Genomic DNA, 22,562 nt, shown 5'->3' with positions numbered 1-22,562 from the left:
TTCTTCAGATCAACAAGAACTCTGAAGAAGTGGGTCTATCCCACGAAAGCCCACCACCTAATAAATTATTTTGTTAGTCTTTAAAGTGCTACTGGACTGCATTTTTGTTTTGAAAGCCATTTAATTTGTCACTGTATAGCTCGAAAAACAATAGGAGCTACAATAATTCAGATGAATAATAAATAATAATATTTCCTCTCTTAGGTGTTAAGTGTGAATGACTGAAGTCAGTAATAAAAACAAAAAAAGCAGTCCAGCAGCATTTTAAAGACTAACAATAATTTATTAGATGGTGAGCTTTCGTGGGACAGACCCACTTCTGTCCCACGAAAGCTCACCACCTAATAAATTATTCTGTTAGTCTTTAAAATGCTACTGGACTGCTTTTTTGTTTTGATGAATATGGACTAACACAGCTGTCTCTCTGTTACTATGAAGTCAGTAATGGATGAATACTGTGACAAAGACAGTGATTTCCTGCAATATCCTGGGCAACCCTTATTGAATTAATTTAAACCTTTTAAATTAAGTTTCAGGATCTTAGAAGCTCATTGAATTAAAATGGTTTGTTATTGTGCAATTGTATATAACTTGTTTAGGACACTTAAGTGACTTAACTAAAGGAAACCTTGAGAAGAATTATGTGCTTCAAAGCACTCTTTAAACAATGGGCTAAGCTAGGAATGAACTGTTAGTTGATTAGTAACAGAGGGGTAACCATGTGAGCCTGTACTCCAACAAAACAAACAGCAGAAGTGTAGCAGTTTAAAGACTAACAAGATGATTTATTCGGTGTTGAGCTTTTGCGAGACAGACCCACTTCATCAGATCAGTCTCATTTCCAATACAGACTGACATCTGTAAGTACAGAGGACCAAAATATATATATTGCAATACAAACCTGGCCCTGGCACAAGGGAATGAGGGGCAGGGGGATGTTAATTGTCCTACCAGGCACCCCCCTGCATCCCTCATCCCCCTGTGCCAGGGCCAGGTTTGTATTGCAATATATATATTTTGGTCCTCTGTACTTACAGATGTCAGTCTGTATTGGAAATGAGACTGATCTTATGAAGTGGGTCTGTCTCGCAAAAGCTCAACAACGAATGAACCATTTTGTTAGGTCTTTAAAGTGCTACATTTCTGCTGTTTTGTTTTGTTAGTTGATTAGTTTTTGTAGAAGAATGCAGGGTGAGACATAAGCCCTCATATCAGAATCCTGGTATGAGGCAGGATGTTCACAGAATGGGGCAAGAAGGCAACCGATACTGCAAAAATATACATTTCTAAGCAGCGTTAAGCACATAGTACTAACTCAAACACATCCTGATATCAAGTGGTTCCAAAACCTCCCAATATCAAGGATTGCACAAAATTTTGCCCAAGGATAAAAGGAACACACCGACACCTCCAAAAACATAAATGTTAGGATGATAATGTGTAATACAGTAAACTCTTTCTTATCTAGCAACCCTGGGACCAGGAGATTGCCGGATACAAAAATATGCCAGTTAACACAGAACATTTGCGGGGCACAGGCAGCTGGGGAGAGGCAAAGATGCAGAATCCCCTGCCAGGGCCACAGGACAATGTGGCTACTCCAGAGCTGGGAAGCTAGATGGGGCTGGGGAAAAATGGCTGTTCCAGGGCTGAGAAGCTGGCAGGGGCTGGAGGAAAGCGCCGGAAGTCCTGGGCCGGGAAGACAGCTGGAGCTGGAGGAATGCACCAGCAACTCTGGGGCCAGGAAACTCCAGCAGCTGCAGCCCCAGGGAGCCATCTGGGACTAGGGGAAACTGTGGCAGTGACGGGCCTGGGGGAACTCTGGCAGCCCTGGAGCAGGGAGTTATTTCCATGCTGCGGCATGTTTGTGCCAGTTATCTGACAGTTCTGGTTGACTGAATACTGGATAAAAGAGGGTTTATACAGGAAATGTTTTGATTAAACCAGAATGTACAAGGTGATCTTAGGGGAGGGTGGCCATAACTAACTATGTTTGAGTAGCTGTAGTAACTTGTTTGTATCTAGGTATAAAAATACATGTCGGAGGATGTATCTTTATCTAGCTGAGAGGTGGATGGAAAAGTCCCAACACTGACTGATCTGTGACCATTATTATGGGCACACATGTCTCAGTATTCTCATACAGTCTGCCAGGTGCTATTACCATACTTTCCTTGACAATAAACCTACTCTGGTGGCTTCGTCCCTTACCCAATCTTGTGGTCATTGGGCAGTGCGCTTGAGGAATGCAGCACCAACTGTCTGTGCAGGACTGCAGCAGCACACCCAGGGAATGCACAGGTGCATTCAAATGCACAGATGCAGCCAAACATGTCACCATCTCACCACACAGGGGAGGCGTGAAGTACAAAATACCCACCATTGAACCTGATCTTTTAAATCTTTGCCAGGAGGAGGGGAAATCTCTCTACAAATTGTCCACTCCCAGGACCACAAGGCCCAAAGAGCACGAAGTCATAACTCTCAGATGCACAAGTTTTGGTTTGGTTTGGTTTTATCTGAGCCAAAGAGACTATGAACTTGTGACCCCTTGGGGAACAAGAAAATTCAGCTGATTAGCTGGTGATGGCAAAAAAGAGTATAGAGGAGAAGGGAAGGTTGGAAGGGAGGGCAAAGAAACCCAGGCTGCAGAGGTGAGCTCTCTTCCCCATTCTATTGCCCAATGCCTCGAGCAGGCAGAGTAGGTAGATAGCTAACTGAAAACCCGCTTGGTGGGGTTTATAGAACTGATCCCCAGCTTAAGATGTTAGGGAGCTGAAGTGATCTCTGCTAAACTTGTTAGCATGGGTGCATATTCTGTTCTTATTTTAATATGTATTCTCTGTAATGCTTTTGCCTTCAAAATACATGTGCCTTCTTGGAAAGAGCTGTGTTTAACTATTCAATTAAACTACCATCTCAGAGGTAAAAAGTAAGGACTATTCAGGCTACCAGGTAGGGTGGAGAATTCACACTTTCGGCAAGATCCGTGAACCCTGGAAATACCATAGCCAGAAGGAACAAAGACATGTTTCTCTGACCAAGAGAAGCCATAGCTGAGCAGCAGCTAAAGAGCAGGTGTCTTTGCTAGGCTATAAAGGGGGCACACAGGTACAGCTGCCTTGACAAACATTTTAAAGAATACACCTCTGAAAATTTTGGGTAAGAGGTGATTTCAACAACATCAGAAGCTGATACTTCACGCTTTACCCTTCCAAGCCCCTCACTTTTGAAACGGCAAATTACTACTTGCATTTCAATTGTCCAAAATAAATGTAGGTGCTCCCATCTCCAGCTGAAAATGGCACTCACCTCTGTGAAAATAAGGGGAATGCTCTGAAAGAACCACTACTGTAACTTTAAAAGACACAGCATTTGAAGAATAAGAATAATAAAAAACCTAACTTTCATTTCCCGCTGCTATTGCTCCTCTATTTCTTCCTATAGGAGGGACATCAGGAGGCAAAACTGAAGGATTTAATTTAACAAAACACACACAACACAATTTCCTTTGTCAGATTTTAGGATGCTAAATGTTGTCTTTTTTCCAAAATACAGCCCAAGCACAAATATATTTTCTTCCTCTATATTTGCCTTCAGTCCTAAAAATTAATATCAGAAAGAAAGAAAACAAAAAAAACCAGCTCCAACGCCCACAAATATATGGCCTTGTTCTTGCACATTGCCCATTGGTATTTCTCAATTAACAGAGCAAATATTGATTGTCCTATATTGCTTGAAACAGAAGGCTGAATAAAATACAGAACAATCAAAGGAACTGTTTTATCTCATAAGTGGTGGCTTACTAGGTCTTGCCGGCAGGCACAGGAGATAGTCAACAAAAGTAGACTCCCCTTCCTCACTCACTTCATTTTAGAACCAGTCCTCAAACTCCTCTGGAGGTTCAACACCACATGCTTTATTTATATTTACGCCATCTTATAAAGACAAAAAGCAGTCAAGTAGCGCTTTAAAGACTAGCAAAATAATTTATTAGGTGAGCTTTCGTGGGATAGACCCACTTCTTCAGACCTGAAGAAGTGAGTCTGTCCCACAAAAGCTCACCTAATAAATTACTTTGCTAGTCTTTAAAGCGCTACTTGACTGCTTCATGTTTTGATAGTATATAGACTAGCACGGCTCCCTCTCTGTTACTATTCATCTTATAAAGGTTTCTGGCTGCCCCCACAGCAGAAGGCTTTCCCCAAGCTTCTACCTATGCTAGGCATTGGGCAATAGAGAGGGGAAAAAGACCTCACCTCTGCAGACTGGGTTTCTTTGCCCTTACTTCAAGCCTTCCCTTCTTCTCTGTCCTCTCTTTTGCTGTCCCCGGCTAATGAGCTGAATTTTCTAGTTATATGGTTAATCACCCAGTCTCTAACCAATTATCTCCCTAATTTGACTTCCGCAGAGAAGCTTACACAGTGATGAGTCAGCTGTAGACTACTCCCACTCTGTCAGACACCCATTCCTGCTTCATACGTGCAAAACTGCTTACAAGACCCTGGGAATACTGACTGCCAAAGGAAAACAGGATGGGGCCCACAGTGGGTATTTCTTTTACTAACTTGTAGGATTTTTCTTTTATGTTTCTATAGCCTGGGCCTCAGCAGGGTGTGTGCTTAAGACACCCTGTAAAGAGCTGTGACAAGGCCGGGAAGCAAGTAAAGAGGCAAGTGATGACAGTGGGATTTTGCTCTCTCAGGACATATTGTGCCTGATCTCCCAAAGAGAAACACTGGGGCTGCTTCCCTGAAGGGGCAGGGCCTTGGGCAAAAGGTACAGGTCTATGAGTAGCCAGCACTCAGCGCTCCCCTGGCTACGCTACATGGGGCTCTTGTGGGGATTTAAAGGGCTTGGGGCTCTGGCTGCCACTATCGATGCTGTAGCGGTGTAAGTGATACAGAGGCGAGTGACCTTTCCAACTTCTGAGTCCTGAGGCAACTATCCCCTTTGCCTCCTCATCAGCAGCCCTGACTGTGCACCAGTTCCACTTGGAGGACAAACATAGGAAGAGTGGGGGATTAGCTGGCCTCGTCAAGACTCCCTTTGGTCTGCTGTGCACTCCTAAGGGAATAGAGAGCTGACAACCCCTGCCAGACTTTTTCATAGATGACAAGGCTTAAGAAAGGATCTTAACATCACACCCAGCCCTATACTATGCACCCAGACAAGGCCAGGCATGAGCAGAGCCAGTGTGTGGGATTAAAGACCACTCGTGTCAGTCTGTGGGCAAGAGTCCACACCACCAGACACGATCTGATCCTGCTCCCTTGTAAGGCAGCAGAAACTACTGCAGTGAGCAGGATGAAACCTATTTTGCATGTCTGCTGCTTACACCGTGTACCTTTGCAAGTCATACCCTGTGTAACAGTCACAGGAATAACTAACTCATTCAAGTCATAGCAGGTTTCATTGTTCTTTGTGAAACAGAGAATAAAGTTTGCCAAGTCAGGGAGTTAAGTATTACTTTTTAAGGTCAGTTTTTCTCTTGGTATTTGTTATGGTGTCCACTGATCTGGCTTTCAAAATGTACAAGCAAATGTAAAAAGAAGAAAAAACAAAATCAGGGAGTGAGAATGAAGTTTAAATCAATACAACACAATAAGCAAGATAATTACAGATACCAAAATTACCCAGGATTCAATGATGGCTCACAACTTCCAGTTTACCCTTCAGAGGGGAAACCTTATTCTATGAAGTGACATTCAAAAGGACTCATTAGCAATTCAGTTCTATCACTTTACTAGAATCACTCTAATCAGCTAAAAATACTAGTATAAACACAAGGCAGCTGGTGGTTCAGATGACTGGAAATGGGATTAAAAAGACTCGTTCACTGGTCCAGGCCAGTAGTAAATGAAACTCATTAGTACTGACTCATTACACTGTCCAACAGGCTTTCAGCATTATATGGAGAAATAAATTGCTCATCTCAATCCCGTTCCTAGTGACCACATTAAAAGTATCTTTCATATTCACACACACCACTACAACTAGTATGTTTGTTGCCAGACTTCCTAAATGCCTAGGAATAAACTTCCTTGGCCTGAACTCCCTTTGAACCTTAAAGCAAGCCTCATTAGGACACAATGGCACAACAGTGTCCTAGTGCCTAGGTCAGGACTATACTACACAATTACTACAACTGCAGGTAGTCAGCCAGTCTCTCTCTCTCTCTCTCTCTCTCTCTCTCTCTCTCTCTCTCTCAAATATGCACAAAATAATACCCTACATAGCCACCACAGTAGTTACTGCAGGTTTTCATGGCCATACAACTCTTCTTCTGTAGGTGATGTACATCCTCACCAGGAGCACCTGCACCAATTTAAGAGGGGCTCCATTCCTCAAGGTGGTGAAACAGCCAAGCCAATGGCAGAAGCCCTCTGGCTGGCATAAGCAGCAACTTCACATTCCTCAAGGTGGTGGAACAGCCATGCCAATGGGAGAAGCCTTCTGGCTGGCATGGGCATCAATGTCACAGAAGTGCTGCAACAGTACTGCTGACACATTTTAAGTGCAGACAAGCCCTTAAAGAGGCTAAAAAACAGCAGGTGGGGAATTATGATTCTTACTCCCTCTCTGCTGGCCCTGCAGAACAGTTCAAAACAAATCAACCTTTTCATTGCAGCCTGGACATCAGTCCCCTACATTCATGGACAACCACTACAAATAAATTGGGCCTGTAACTGTTAATCCAAATCATACATGTCTACCCAATGAACGAAAAATCCAACAATCAGCATGGATTTTTGAGGGAAAATACAGAAAGAGACATTGTACTAGTTGTATCGTTCATAAAGAAAATTACAAATATTGGAGGCAGAATAGGCATTTACAAGCCTGGTTCTGCAGCCCCCTGCATAAGAGTAACTCCCCCACTGAAGTCCACGGGATTTTCTGTGTACAGGTTGAACCTCTCTAGTCCACCACTCTCTCATTCCGCAACATCCGTAATTCAGCATTGCTTATTGGGGATTTGGCAAAGTTCCCCATGATCCTGTAATACTTATTTACAGCCACCATTCCTGGCTCTCCATGTTCTGTGCTGTTATTCACGCTAATGTCTACCCTAAGAGCCCAGTAAGCAGTGGAAGCATTTGTAATGCTGCTAGACATTATTGATTTCCCATGGGTCAGCAAATTCTCTCATTCCAGACCAGTCAGGTCCCAAAGGTGCCAGACCAGAGAGCTTCAACCTGTGCTATAAAAGGGAAAACGCAGGCTTCTCACTGTGAGCAGGTAAAACCTGGAACCCAGCAGAAGTGAATTTATTTTGCTGTTGAGGGAGAAGGACCAGGCAACAGAGATTTCTCTCTCCTACATCCCATGACAGATCTCTTGGAAGGACACTTGTGGGGAGAAATAAGGCAAGAGGCGTCACGGGCAGTAGTTGTCATCTGGTTAAGCAGCTTTAGAGGAAATTCCCATACCCAATGCCATCTTACTTTAGCTTCACACAAGGGAAAAAAATATTCACCTTAGGTCCGGCCTACATAGGCGTTTTAACAGTTATACTGATACTGTTATATAGACTTAACTATATCTATATAACACTCTGTATAGACGCTTTTTCCAGTACAAGCATGGTTCGGTGGTGGTGGAGGTTGTTGTTTAGCTTAATCACCATCCCAAGCAACCCCCAAAAAGCCACTCTTCTGCTAGAATTAAAGGACCCAAACAGACTGTTATACCAGTATGATCATATTATAATTCTTTATAATCTGTACTCCCATAATGTCTAGGTGCCCTAGTCATGAACCACAGGTTTAAATTCATGCCATACATTATATCAGATAACTTCCCCACATGGACTCACATCGAGGACTAAGGTCCAATTCAATGCTGCATCTGGGTCCAAGTACATTTAATTATTTTCCCTAATGTTTTCTATGTAACAGGGATTTCACAATTGAACAGCAAGGCAAATCTCACCTCTGGACTTGGCACAAGACCAAGCAAAACCCATAGTCTGATCATTCAATAGTCCTGTACGCTGTAAGGACCACTAAGCAAGAAAGTTTCCAAAAAATGCATCTTCTTTGTGCATTGGGTGAAAAATCAGGACTCCTAAAACACTACCTCCTGCCCCTTCTTGGAGTTTTTATCCTGCAAAAATTTGCTGATAGTTACCATAAGATAAGCCTGTAGAGACTGCTGCTTTCTGTATTACCATCCATTTTGTTGACATTCTGGAACAACTCAGCAGTTTGGCCACATGAAGAAGCCAATAGAGCCAGTGAAATTGAGAGCAAACAGGCTGAGTGCATGCGTGCTTTAGAATTGTTCCTCCTCACCCCTGTCTCAAGCTGACACCATCCTCACTGGCTCACAGCCCTCTGGACATATCTACAGAGGAAAGACAACCCTGCAGCTGGCCCATGCAAGCCATTTCGAACTCACAGGGCTCAGGCTGCTGGGCTGTTTCCTTGCTATGTAGGCTTCCAAGCTGAGCCTGAAGCACAAGCTCCAAGACCCTCCGAGCTCACAACGTCCTGGAACCCAGATGCTGGAGTGAGCCCAGAAGTCTACACAGCAAAGAAACAGTCCCATAGCCTGAATCCTGTGAGCCGGAGTTTGTTTGCATGGTTGCTGTGCAGACAAACCCTCAGTGACATCGCCTCAAACCTCTGCCAGAGCTTTTTGACATGTAAAGCCTATTCTACTTTCAAGCAATTCTCACTTTGACTCTGGGCAAGACTATAACAGGTGAGTCCACAGGGAAATCACATGCTTCAGTGTCTCATGTGTCCATTAGAATTAAAAAAAAATCATGTTAAAAAGTAATCAAGAAAGGGACTGTTCGGGTGAGGAGAAGAATGAGAATCAAGCCCACTGGTTGCTTTCCATCGCATGCTGTCAAAGTCCTTCCATGCCCAGGTCCCTGCCCTCCACCAAAATACTCCTCTACTCTGAATCACAGAATGGCGTCCTGTTTTTCCATTTAAAATGTGAAGCCCAGCTAGACGTATTTAGATCTTCATCCTGCTCTGGACACCTAATATCCCAACATGTGGCCCTTGAATTTTGTTAATCTACATTTTTTTTAATAAATGATTTTCCTTGTAGGACTCTATAGTCATATTAGTTTACAGTGGCTGCCAAAAATCACAACCATCTGCCACGAAAAATATATTTTTTGTCTTGGCACGGAATCTCTAATACCCTTCAATCCTCATTGAGCACAAGTATATTTTCCTCTTATTTTCTTTAAGGCAAAAGTACACACAACATTTTTGTGAATTTTAAATTCTAAGACAAATACATTCACTTCCAGTTTGCTTCAACCAAATCATCACTGAGATTCAGTGCAGGCCTTCAGGAATTGTATTACATAAATATGCCATCTAGAAAACATATATGTTGTTCTACAGGATTATTTTATAGCCCCACAGTATTACCATGGTGAGCTGTAAATTACTATGCAGTCAGAAAAGATTAATTCAACCCTCTCAGGAATTAATATGTACTACAAAAGGATTATATTATGGTCCTCTTTAATTACTTATTACGCCCTACAGAAAGAGAGAGATACAACTTTAAAATATCATCACATTTATGTTTACAAAATGTTGTTTGCCTTACGTATCATTTTAGCATGACACATTATGCCACCAAAATCTTCCTTCGCCTTTTGCAATACAAGTTTTACAGATGGTAAAATCTTAATTACATCTACATGCTACTTCTGTGGGATTGAGAGGTCATCCCATTTTTGAGAGAGAGGGGTTATGTTCTGCCATTCTTAACTTCCACTGTGCTTTTCAGAATAACGTAAGTATTGGTATAGTAAATGGAACCAAAATAACTAAATCAATTGCAATTCATGCCTTTTCTGCAGCTGTTCAAGTTTATGAACGGGGATTCTTATTTTAGAATGAATGCGTCCATTTCAAAATTATTCCCAATTTTCCTCCATCTCAAAATAGGGCACTCTTATTCCAAAACTGAGAGCATCCACATACAAACTAGAATGGAAAATCTGAAGAAGTGGATCCAACCCATAAATCTCATTACCTAATAATGATTTCTTAGTCTTTATGGTGCTAGTGGACTGCTTGTTTTTTTGTGAAGCTAGAGACTAATATGCACTGAACTCTAGAACTGAAAGATGAGACCCCAGGAAGTTATTTTGTTCTATTTACCATGAAGACAAGGCCTAAGGGAGTTCCACACTCAAATCCCTTTGCATATCAAGAAGTCCTGTGACACCTTATAGACTAACAGATATTTTGGAGGATAAGCTTTCGTGGGCAAAGACCCACTTCGTCACATGCACGAGTGGGGGGTCGGGGGGGTTCAGAGGATGATTTAAAGAGGGAGTCTCAGTAAAGGGGAGGGCCACAGCTGACAGGTCTATTTGGTTAGGGTGGATGTGGCCTATTTTCGGCAGTTAATGTGGAGTTGTGAACATCAAGAGAGGAGAAATCAAGTCAATTCAGTCGGGGGGTGTGGCCCATTGTCAGTTACTAATATGGAAGTGTAACATCAAAAGTGGAGAAAAGCAGTTTTACCTTCTTAATTTTAATTTATCAAACTGTTTCTTTTTCAGGCAATTCCCTTGGTCCGTGAGAACCCAAACACACTACCACTGTGCTAGTGCATGAGAATGGGAACTGAAACTAACCATAACAGTAATGTTTTTGCATCAAAGCTTAACGAGGAAGGGAACACTGGGATCTTCTTCCAGTTTAAACAAACAGAACTATCCGACAGTCATTCATATACAAATGCAGCATTACAGAAATAAGTAACATTTTACTTCTTATATGAACAAACCTCAAACTAACCAAGTTATTTTCACTGACCAAGGTGAATGAAGTATAGATAATGCACATACCTGCATGAAAATCAAATAGCAAATCAGAAGCCTGATACTGTTTACCTTACATCATCCAATCTCCTCATGGACTCAGGAGGAGTTCTAAATGAACAAGGGATGAATGTGACCTAAAATTCAAAAATGGCTTCCATTTAATAGGGTGTTCTTTGTCATGAGCAAAAAATACAAATAATGCTACTTTGCTCCTGACACCATCCTTCTAAAAGCCTAAATATATATTTTCTAAGAATGACACTCAAACACACATATCTTTGTAAGCTTTCAAAACAGATGCAGTATATTAACAATAACTGTCTATAATCTAATGCTACAAACACTTGCTATTGTGTTTGTTTTGGTTTGGTTTTTTTTGCATAGCACTTGAAAGTCAATGGGAATACAGTAATAAACCCTCCCTTTGGTATTATTGTTTATTATAAGCATTAGCCACTCGACATGGATTTCCATTGTACTTTACTACCAGAACAATAAACACATACAGAAAATATATAAAGCTATAAAACACATCATCCATTTAAAGTTAAATTTAACCTCTATCGTTACTATATACTTGAGAGAGTTTGTCTGAGAGTCTGGCTCTCTTTGTTCAAAATGGTAAGAGCTAGGCCCACCAAATTTGATATACCACTTATACCTCTTATTATAACTTAAATTAAGGTAAGGGTTTGATTGCACTGAGCTGAAGTGGCAGAGGGCTGACGCTGTCCCCATCCCTAGATTCAATGCTTGCTGTTGCCCTTCCTCATTGCCAGGGAGCAAGGGAAAAGTGCAGAGTTTGCTACATTCCTGACTCTGCCTGGGAAGGGCAGGAAGCAAGCTAGCTGTGCACTTCACTCGTACTCCCTCACAGGGACAGGACGGGAAAACAGCAAGTAGTTGGGCGTGAGAAGGGGCTCAGGGCAGCAGGTTGGGTGATGTGTGGAGGAGAGCAAGAGGCTGAGTGTGTGGGGGCTCAGGGGAGAGTGTTGGAGGTGCACAAGTCAGGGTTGAGGTGAGGTGAGGTGGGGCTCAGGACAGGGGGTTGGTAAAGGAGGGTGCAGGTTTTGAAAAATACAATCACTTAAATCATGCTTGTACATTTTCCTCTTTTTCCAAAAAACTTCCCTCATCACTACTGGTTTAAGGACCCAAGCAACACCAGATAACTAAGCCTTGATAGAAGAATTATCAGCAGAAGTTCAGTTGACATTGTCCTGGCATAGTAATACTTTTTGTATTTTTGATTCCTAGAAGTACGTATTGCAAAATAACTACTTAGACATGTAACTGCATTAAAATGGCAATGGCGGCTCTGAGGCTCCAGGAGACCGTTTCAGATGCGTCTTCAAACTCAAGTTACAAAAGAGGATTTGCATTCTTACCTTAGTCAGGCTTTGTACAATAAATCAGTAATACCCCACAGCCTACTTCCCCAGACAAAAAACACGTTAGTGAAAACAAGAACTTCCCACTCTCAGATATTTGCAAGGAAAGATACGCGCAGCAAGAATGTCCTATCCAAAAGTGCACTGTGAAAGAATTAGGGATAATATGTAACGTCTGAGGGAAAAAATGTTAACTATTTAGGAATATGGCTATAAGCTCCTTGGTAACGAAGAAAAGGTACAGATAGCCATGTGTCTTTTACAGGGAAAGCAGCATTGTTTCAATATATATTATTAATACATATTTTTGTGGGGAAGAAACTATGAAACATAACTGATCTTGGTATCATTATCAAATGTGGGATGTACATCTCTGATTTGCACACTTTGAGCACCCAACAGGCAAGAGCGCCAAAGAGGAGGAAATAACACACTCTTTACCAAATGTCCCAAACTATTGCACAAATATTAATCAAAAGGTCACAGACCGAGGTCTTACCCGGGGTCAAACACAAGAAGCCCAGAATCATCAAAAGCTATTTCCAAGGTCCAGTTGAGAAATCTGAAAGAGAACAACAAAGATAGTTTGTGACAAAGCTGACACTCAGTCCTCTGGAAGGAGCAAAATCAATTGTGACATTTTTCATTTATTTGTAAATGCCTCTTTGGCAGTACACTCACTCAAAACGACAGTTGCCTCTTACAGACTGGGAAGGCGATGGTAAAATAGAGGAATCTTGACAGTTGCTTTAATGAGATTCTGCATTAGGACCACTCTAATGCTTCTCCCCAACAAGGAGCAAGCCCTTCACTTTCAATTTCATATTCCCCTAATTTGGAAAGCGTTAACCCTGTGAAAAACTGAAATCACCATTTTTTATTTTTTTTTTAATCGGCCTCAGTGCCACCTTGTCGCCCTCTTATCTTTCCCTTTATGAGAGGGAATTTCAAACCTCCATAAGTATAAATGGCATAAAACTATGTAAGATTTTTGCCCCTCTTGCTCATGTTGTGCATTTTCTTACTCAGTGAACGGTCGCACCAAAGTAATCTACAGGTTGCATCTCTGAAATCTGGTACTTTCTTGTCCAGCATCATCCATAGTCAGGCAAGACCAAGGATGTTACCAGATGAGAGAGAAGCAGCTCTGTGGGGGCTCCTGCACCAGCTAGGACCCAGAGCCCACTCCTGCCCTGTGGGAGCACAGGAGCCAAGACTACAGCCCCCTGCCCATCCTGCAGCAGCCAGAGAGACCAGAAGCCAGGAGCTCCTGCATGTCCCATGGCAGCACAGGCCAGGAAGCTGCTGCAGGGCTTGGAGCCAGAGCCCCCTTCTGCTCCATGGCAGCCAAGAGGCCAGTGGCTGGCTGGAGCCACATGTCAGCTTGGGCTAGTGAGGGAGGCTGCCAGATGGGACTGCAGCAGCCCGAGATAACAGGACTTTCTGCCTGCAGAAGCCCTACACCGACCCTCATCAGCAAATTCTCTTGTCCAGGACCAGTTAAGTCCCGAGCATGCCAGATAAGGGAGATGCAACCTGTATAGAAGAGAAAGGTATTTTTCAACATCAGTGAGAATGGCAGAATCCAGCTCTTTGTAATAAGCAGTGTCACCATATCTACACTAAATACAGTATGCTGTTCAAAGCGCCTGCAGGAAGCATTTGGGTACCTGCCTATTTTAGAAAATGTACAACCCAAGCTGAAACTTAGCTTATAAGTAATTGCTGAGAGAATGATTACTTTGGAGGTAAGAGCAGAGAGGCAATCTTGATTTTTGTCACTGACTGTGAAACAATAGGAAGAATTTAATAATATAGAATGTTTCTTGCATTTTACTTATTCTGCTACAGCTTCAGGTTAAGACATTAAATTTCTCCAAAAAATACTCTTTGCTGTAAGTCAAAACAGCAAGAAGATGCTGTCCTGCTTGCCTGTTGCTTACCAGACTACTGAGGGGTCTAACCTGCTAGCCTTTTCTCATATAAGATGTCTCACGAAAAAGAACAGGACACTACTGCATGAGCGAGAATAATTCACGGGAGCAAGGGCTACTGGTGTTAGCCCTTCCACTCTGAGGATTATTATAATAAACACAAAATGCAAAGCAACATGCAGATAAGCTTTTTCAAGTGTAAGGTCGTGATTATTTTATTTCCTCTTTACCTATTAATACTTCTCAGGGTTTATAACAACAATCACCACCTGCAGGACAAATAACACTTCATGCAATTCCAGCACCAGCTAAATCAAGAGTCTGATGCAAATAACTCTATTAAGCCAGTCAGTAACATTGCTAGGAAATTCCATCCTTGTCAGCCGTTGCCTCATAAAATGTTCTATTATGACCACATAAGATGCTGTCACAAGTATGTGTTCGAGACTGGCACTTTGACAGCACCACACACTGTTTTCATACATCTGTAAGATTAATTCCTCCAGACTCTGTTTTTTTAAGGTGAACTGGCAAAGGGGACAATGTTTTTGTTCTTATGGTTTACTGCTCTTTTATTATGTATAAGAACAAATTCAAATAACTTTTAAAAAGTATCTTGATAGCAGGAGTCACATACCAGTAATCGTGCACGGATCACAGATGAATGAGGTAAGACTTATAAGGCTCAATTTACATTCAAGGGTCATGAACCTTTTAAAAAGATGTGAGTATTTAATGCGTGATTATATATGCATGCCTTTCTGCATTTCTAAGACAAGACTGGTTTTACTAAAAACTGCAAAACTAGTGGATCAGTGAAACCTGGATCTGCAACTTCCTCAGCTTAATCTGTGTGTGTTTAGAACAAAAAAAGCAGTCAAATAGCACTTCAAAGACTAACAAAATAATTTATTAGGAGATGAGTTTCATGGGACAGACCCACTTCTTCGGAACCCTTCTTCGTGTGTCTTTCCAACGAAAGCTCATCTCCTAATAAATTATTTTGTTAGGCTTTAAAGTGCTACTTGACTGTTTTTTTTTTGTTTTGACAGTATACAGACTAACACTGCTATCTCTTTGTGTGTTTAGGTTTGTCTGCTACTATGTATTCTTTTGTCAGTTGAAGAAGAGGGGAACATTAACTCTGTAAAAAAAATATTTGCTAAAATTCCAAAACAGGGCATGATAGCTTCAACAGTGATAGCAATGGAGGGTGGAAAGAACTGTAAACTACATGCTGGCAAATCACAGGTTTTAAATAGGAGTGGCTGAGAATTCTCTTGCTAGGCTTTTTCCGTGGATTATTTTTTTTTCCATGTCAGATACACATCCCCTGTGAATGAAAGCTGGGAAAACAACTGATGCTACCTAAGAATGGCCACACTGGGTCATACTAATCGTCAATCCAGTTCAGTACTCCTCTTTCAAAAGTGGCGAATACCAGTTGTTTTAGAGGGAATGAACGGAACAAGGCAACTTATTCAGTGCTCGAGTCCCCTGTCTTCCAGTTCCATTTGGTGCATTTTAGGGACAACCAGAGCATATGGTTACAATATTGACCAACTTGCTATTAGCCATTCATAGACCTTTCCAACCATGAGCTTTTCTACATTTTTTTAATCCTGTCATGTCCATGGCCTTCAAAGAATCCTCCTTTGAGTTCAACAGATCGACTGCATGTAAAGCGAAAAATACTTTCTTATATTTGCTTTAAATCTGCTGCCTATTTCTTCATTGGGCGACCCCTTTGTTCCTTTGTCCTTTGTTCTGAGTTCTTGTGATATCCCAATTCCAGTAGCTCTGCTGTCCACAAAATAGTCCTTTGGCATAAAGAGGGAAATCAAAACCTCACATTTCTAAATCAAAATCTTTATGTATCTGGAGCCTAATTTCTGAAGTAGTGGTGTTCAGCACTTTCTGTTAATTAAGCTTTTTAAAAAGTCTCAAATTGGACACCCCAAATTAAAGCATCTGAAATCACTAGTCAAAAGAAAAAAAATCTTTGTGTTTGTCTCTAACTAACTATTCTTTCTTTACTGTAATATTAAATGTTACACAATATGTAACAGGCCCAGTACCTCACACCCAGAGCAACTAAAATGTATGTGCAAATTACTGTGAATGTGATAAGTGGAAGAGTTTCAGGACTGCCTTGGATTCCGGGCCTGACAAAATCTAGAATATTTTATTTTGAAACAAAGAAATATAGTGCACCTGAAAGCAAGCCTTCCGTGGCAGTTTTTTGCTGTTAGTATCCATACTCAAAACTCAAAAGGCACAGCATAGTTCATTTCTATACCTACATAGTGATTGATAACAACCATTTAAATTTCTATTGAAAGCTGCCAATCCTGACCTCAGCTCCTTTGAAGTTATTTTGGATTAAGCACCAGTGGAATAGAGATCAGAATTTTAGTCCCAAGGAAGGCCGCATCACAATGAAAATGTGTGAGCTAGAGGCACAGAGGAGCAATAATTTTGATCATCATATTCTAGAGGGAGTATAAAATGTAATGATGTCAAATCATAAAATCCACATTTTAAAGGTTACAAAACAGAAGCAAACTTACAAAGAAAGTGCATACATTATTCAGAGATGTTATTAGGTGCCTGTTCTTTGGTGATGTTAAGAATTAACATCCAGTCCCTCTGGTCATCACTGGAATACTCTGTACTTACCTGCATATGTGCAGAAATAAAAAACAGAAGAGCTGAGCATATAATTTGCAACAAGTCATTTACAGGATGAATTTATTCCTTTTTTTCAGCTAACAGATCAGAGTGTGGTTTTCTTCACTTCATGTGTTATTCATCAAGTATGTGGCCAAATCACCTCCAGAGTGATCAAGAATATTTAAAACTGGAGCTGTGACTGCTTAGCTATGACGCGTCAAGTAAGTCACAGGATATTGTTCCTCTTCCCTCATTGTGGGCATCAGCATCTGATGTGAATAGCTCCACTTGCAAATATCACATTGGATTTCCATGAATTCCTGCACATGAACATTAATCTCAGCAAACTTGATCACATGAATGTTCACGGGAAGTGAATACACCAAGGGTAGGAGCAAGACTGAAACAAGTTCATTTTAAAAAATTAGCAATATTAGCAGGGTTTTTTTTTTATTATTATTATTATTTACCAAGCTCTAACATGCAAATCTAATTGCATCTGGAGGAGGGTAATGCTCAGCATTAACAACTAGTCTGCTAGAGAGTTATTTGACAGAGAATTTCAGATCTTCTAACACAACTTACTGCTTGAAGCATCTTCTACCCCAATCTTCACTTAACTCCTGCCAGACACAAACTGTGGCCTCGCCAACTATTTTTCTGCTTCTCTGGCCGTGTCTACACTAGCCCCAAACTTCGAAATGGCCATTCAAATTTTGAAGTTTACTAATGAAGCGCTGAAATGCATATTCAGCGCTTCATTAGCATGCGGGCAGCCGCGGCGCTTCGAAATTGACGCGGCTCGCCCCAACGGGGCTCCTTTTCGAAAGGACCCTGGCTACTTCGAAGTCCCCTTATTCCCATGACCAGAAGTAGGCAAGGTGCTTTCGAAAAGAAGCTCCGTCGGGACGAGCCCGCATGCTAATGAAGCACTGAATATGCATTTCAGCGCTTCATTAGTAAACTTCGAAATGGCCATTTGAATGGCCATTTCAAAGTTTGAGGCTAGTGTAGATGTAGCCTCTGTTTATTATCATTCTATACAATGGCAAGAACATCTGGCCTTTGGACAAGAAAGGAAAGATACAGCAAATCTTGCACAAGCCAAGATTTTAAAAGTCTTCGGTTAGGGTTGCAAATAAAGGATGTAATCTTCAAAAATCCTTTAAGTCCAACTATTCTCACTGATTTCAACAGTAACTGCTGGGGACTCAGAACATTAAAAATGCCACTACCTATTTAGCACCCTAAATAAGGATTTAGGATCCTATTTTTGAAAATATGCTTTTCTAATTTTAAAGAGAAGAAAAAAAATCCTACATTAATTTCTATTTTGATTTTTTGCAGTTTAACTAGATTTGACAATGTTGCTGTTTCCTTTTACTGCATCAGGATTTCAATATATAACTACAGATACACACACATGCATGCATGTGCACACCCCTTCATGACCTACATGCATAAGGGATTTAAACTTGAGAGCTAAAAGCCCACTATGTTACAAGGCTTTGCAGCTAGGTGCTGTAACAGCGTGTATTCTCTGTGGATCAGCACAGAAGGAACTTGTAACACACACATGCACAGTTAAAATGATACATTAGTGATAAAATTCTAACCCAAACTCAGGTGAGCTGAGATGACAGCCATCACCAGTAGGTTTGCTCATCATAAAGCACAACAGATCTTGCTAGATGCGAGCAGTTACTGCAGCAATAATGTTCAGAACATGCATGCAAATATTAATTAATATGTGCATGGGAAAGTGTCATGTTTACATCTTATTAAAGCCGCTATTAATTAGTACAGTATTGAATGAATGAGAAAACAGTCTCATTTCATTTTGTCTTCATAAAAACAGATGTATGGAAAATGTGTGATATGTTGAGCATTTAGATATCACGGCTAAAAATAATATAATCTTATGGGGTCAGGACTGAGTCCAAGATGTTGGGTGTTATTAGTCTAATTGGAGCTATACGGGACAACTGGCCTATAAGGACAACAGTAACATAGTACATTTTAAATAGTAAGAGAGGAAGCCATGCTAGTCTGTACACTATCAAAACAAAAAGCAGTCAAGTAGCACTTTAAAGACTAGAAAAATAGTTTATTAGGTGAGCTTTTGAAGTGGGTCTGTCCCATGAAAGCTCACCTAATAAACTATTTTGCTAATCTTTAAAGTGATACTTGACTGCTTTTTGGTTTGATAGTACATTTTACATGGCCTGGTATTTAGCCCAAAATCACCACTTTAATGAGCCTCCATGAATACTGAACCTTGACTCTCTTTTCATTCTTTAACCTTATGAATGATTTCACCAGGTCTACTGAATTTCTTTAAACTAGGAAAACTTGCACTGGCTACATGGTCTTTTCACCTTTTTCAGCTAACCATCCACATCTTCTAGGAAAGACTGCCTCCCTTTGGGTATGTTGTGATGGGGTTCAGGGGTCCCCCTGCACTGCACCCTGTCCGCTGGCAGGAGTGACTCTCACCTCAGCAGGTACAACAGAAGGTTTATTAGGCAACAGATGCCCAGTTTCTCACAGAAGCAACAGCATAGCAGCCAGAGACAGTCCTTCCAACCTGTCCTGGGGAGAAGACCCCGAGGGGTGCCCCTCTGGGGTGTAGCTTCCCCCTCCTCAGGCTGGCTGCCTTCCAGCTCTCCCTTTTCCTAGCCTCTAACTGACACCCCTGATTCAAAACCCAGCTCAGCTCCTCCCTGCTCTTTGTTCAGGCAGAGGTGTTACCTGCCAGTTGTAGCCCCAGGGTCATCCTTAGCCACTGGGAGCTGCTGCTTGCCTCAGACATCCAGCCTGACTCACACATGCACTCCCCCCACTCCATCACATATGTGTACATTGCGTTGTATATTCAGGTCCATTACCCATACATGAGAACCCACGTCCAGGAACATCCACACCTTGTACTGGGAGAGGTATGTTCCTACTGGTGATGCACGGACACTTGTCTGGTGCTGTGGCTTCTGGAATTACATGCCAGGTTTCTTGGTTTGTTACTAGCTGGAGCTGCTCCAGCTTTCGGTTCATGGTGCAGTGGGAGGGGGCAATTTGCCCTGTGACACTCATGCAGAAGTGCTTTTAATACATTCAGCCAAGGCCTTTTGGGCTCTTCACGCACCTTACTACTGGAGACAGGCTATATATCCAGAAATGATCAGGCTTTTTCTGCTATTTCATGTTTCAACAAGAGTACCTACTAACTGCTGACAGGCATTATGGCAGTAATCTCTGTCCTTTTGAAAGCAGGTCCCAAAGGTGCATACAGACATAGTAGCAGTGAATCAGGTCACACAGCTGGAATTTCCACCAGAGCTCCGGTGTGCTGACCTTCAGAGCACACTACAAGCCTAATTTCTTCTCCTGGAAGGACGAGACTGAGGGTTGTGGGTAGGGTGAGCATATTTCCCTAGGCTAAATATAGGGCATGTGGTAAAATTATTCTTACTCAAATAAGTTCAACAGCAATCAAACTGAACTATAAAGCACAAAAGTTCATAGTAACATCAACTTGACTGAGCCCCTGTTCAAAAGAAATACTGTGTAGCTGGAAATATTTACTTTTTATAAAGCTTTAGGATTTGCATGGGGGAGAGGTCACCCACTCTCTCTCTCATACACCCATTCAAAACAGGTCATCTAGTCACCCAAGTTATGGGCGGGCTGATAAAACAGCTTTTCTATATGATGGAAAGTTATTGGGGTATTTTCTGACAGACACATTAAGGTTAAAGAGGAAAGGCAAATCTGATATCACTGATAATTTTCTTATTATTTATTCTTTAACGTAAGCTGTGGAGCCACAGGTTGATGATTGATTTAAAATTTAAAAAAAAACAAACAAACATGGAAAATGAAGAGACCCTCAATCATTTGCTGTCTACTGAGACTGACAAGACTGTGAGACAGAGCTTTATCAATGGGAATATTCCCATTAATATCTAAGCACCTCAAGTGCTGGTTCTAGTGATTCTAGCGGTGGAATCTCATTCCCTAGCTTGAAGTCATAACACAAATGCATGGTTTCTGCCTTCAGCAGCCCCCTATAAAAATTGTTCCTGCACTACTGCTATGGGCTTTGGATCAGCACTTTAATGCCAGATACGATGGTTTGTATATTATGGACACGTATCCATGGGTTACTATGTTGTAGCTCGCACAGGACAATGAACAACAATCTAATGGTTAGGCAGATATCCCATACTGCTGATCTGCACTAGCTTTACACCTGCAACCTAGCACGTGAAGGCTCTATTTCCAATTAGCAGACCTCCTTCCACCCTAGGCCAGTCATTCATTTTACACTCAGCTTAGACCAAAAAAGGCTGAATTACATTAACCGGATAGTATGAGTTGTCTCTCACAAACCTTTACTTCCAAATCGCGAAGTTTTCTATTATACAGTTTCTCAACTTCAGGATTTTTGCCTGTAACCTTAGAAAGACTGCATTACGTACTTATAAGTAATCTACCACCATCTGCTTGTATTAAGTATCCAACCTTTATTTTCCTTAGGAAATAACTTTAAAAGAAAACAAATGAACATCTGAGAGTTCATGTAATGGTAAACTTTAGATAAGATACATAATTGTGATTCTGCAAGATATAATGACTTTCCCATGGGATAGAAATGTCCTGGTAATTCAAGAACAGCAAAGTCCAATGTAAAATATAAGCTGGAGTCTTTTTTTTTTTTCCCTCGTGGATGGGATAAATATAATTTCTCACGGCAGTGTCTCTCTCTCTTAAGCCTCAGGTGGTTTTAAGTTAATGAGATTAGTTCCAGCAGGCTGTGAAATCCCACGAGATAGGATTTATATTTCATCGGTTTTCACTTCATCCAGCAAGTACACTGTAGTCAATCTTTGTGTCATTCTGTTATTGTCCTGGTTTGGGTCTTGTTTTCAAACTCAAACCAGGCTAAAGCTTCTCATAACTTTCACATAAAAAGCTTAAGCAAAATGTAAAGAGCATGTTTTAATGTTTAGGGGAAGAAAGGGAGAAATCCTTAATCTTTCCCTCCAGAATATGATTTTATTTTATGTATATAAGTTATTCTGTTATTGTATCTGTTTTAAGGGGTTTAGTGCAAATATAAAAACATAAGCAATGAGGCTGTAATGGAATAAAAAATAACGCCCATTATTCTCAACAAAAGTTCTCCATTTAATAAGAAATATATTTTAAAAAAAAAGCTATGTGATAACTCATTGTTCAATGCTAGTGAAGGGGAAAACAATACTTGTTAAAAATAAAGTTATTATGAAGGTCAACATTAAAATAAAAGGTTGGAAAACTGGCAAGCTAAATTGAATTACCTTGTAGGCTTTCTACCAAAGTTGGTAGTAACCAAAATTTCCTATCTGTCACTATTATTTGAAATTGAGTTTTACTGCAGTTCCTAGTGGTGTTCAAAGGGATGCACAAACAACACTTCAATTGTCAGCCCCAATAGGGAGACCATTAGGCAAGAACACAAAGGGTATGTCTACGCTAAGGGGAAAATCAACACTGCTGTGATCAATCTTCCAGGGTTTGATTTACCACAACTCGTAGGAACACTCTAAATCGAACTCAGAGAGCCCCCACTGACTGTTGTGAGGAGTAAGGGCAGTCAACAGGAGAGTTTCTCCCATCAAACTCCTGCAGTGGGACCCGCAGGAAATTCAACCAAAGGTAGGTTGACTCCAGCTACACAATTCTCATAGCTTGAGTTGTGTCTCTTCA

General features: G+C 41.2%; 1 protein-coding gene across 1 annotated transcript in view; it reads right to left on the bottom strand.

Moving 5' to 3' along the window:
* Nucleotides 1-22,562, bottom strand: part of NAALADL2 (N-acetylated alpha-linked acidic dipeptidase like 2) — a 962,837-nt gene that overhangs the window by 889,826 nt on the left and 50,449 nt on the right. The window contains exons 3-4 of the mRNA XM_075004140.1: nucleotides 12,707-12,769; nucleotides 10,841-10,950 (exon numbers count right to left, since the gene is read on the bottom strand). The gene's annotated coding sequence lies outside the window, so the exon portion shown is untranslated. The remainder of the gene's footprint in view (nucleotides 1-10,840; nucleotides 10,951-12,706; nucleotides 12,770-22,562) is intronic.

Source organism: Carettochelys insculpta, chromosome 10 (assembly GCF_033958435.1).
Source record: "Carettochelys insculpta isolate YL-2023 chromosome 10, ASM3395843v1, whole genome shotgun sequence".
Lineage (NCBI taxonomy): Eukaryota > Metazoa > Chordata > Testudines > Carettochelyidae > Carettochelys > Carettochelys insculpta.
This window is presented reverse-complemented; position numbering and strand designations above follow the sequence as displayed.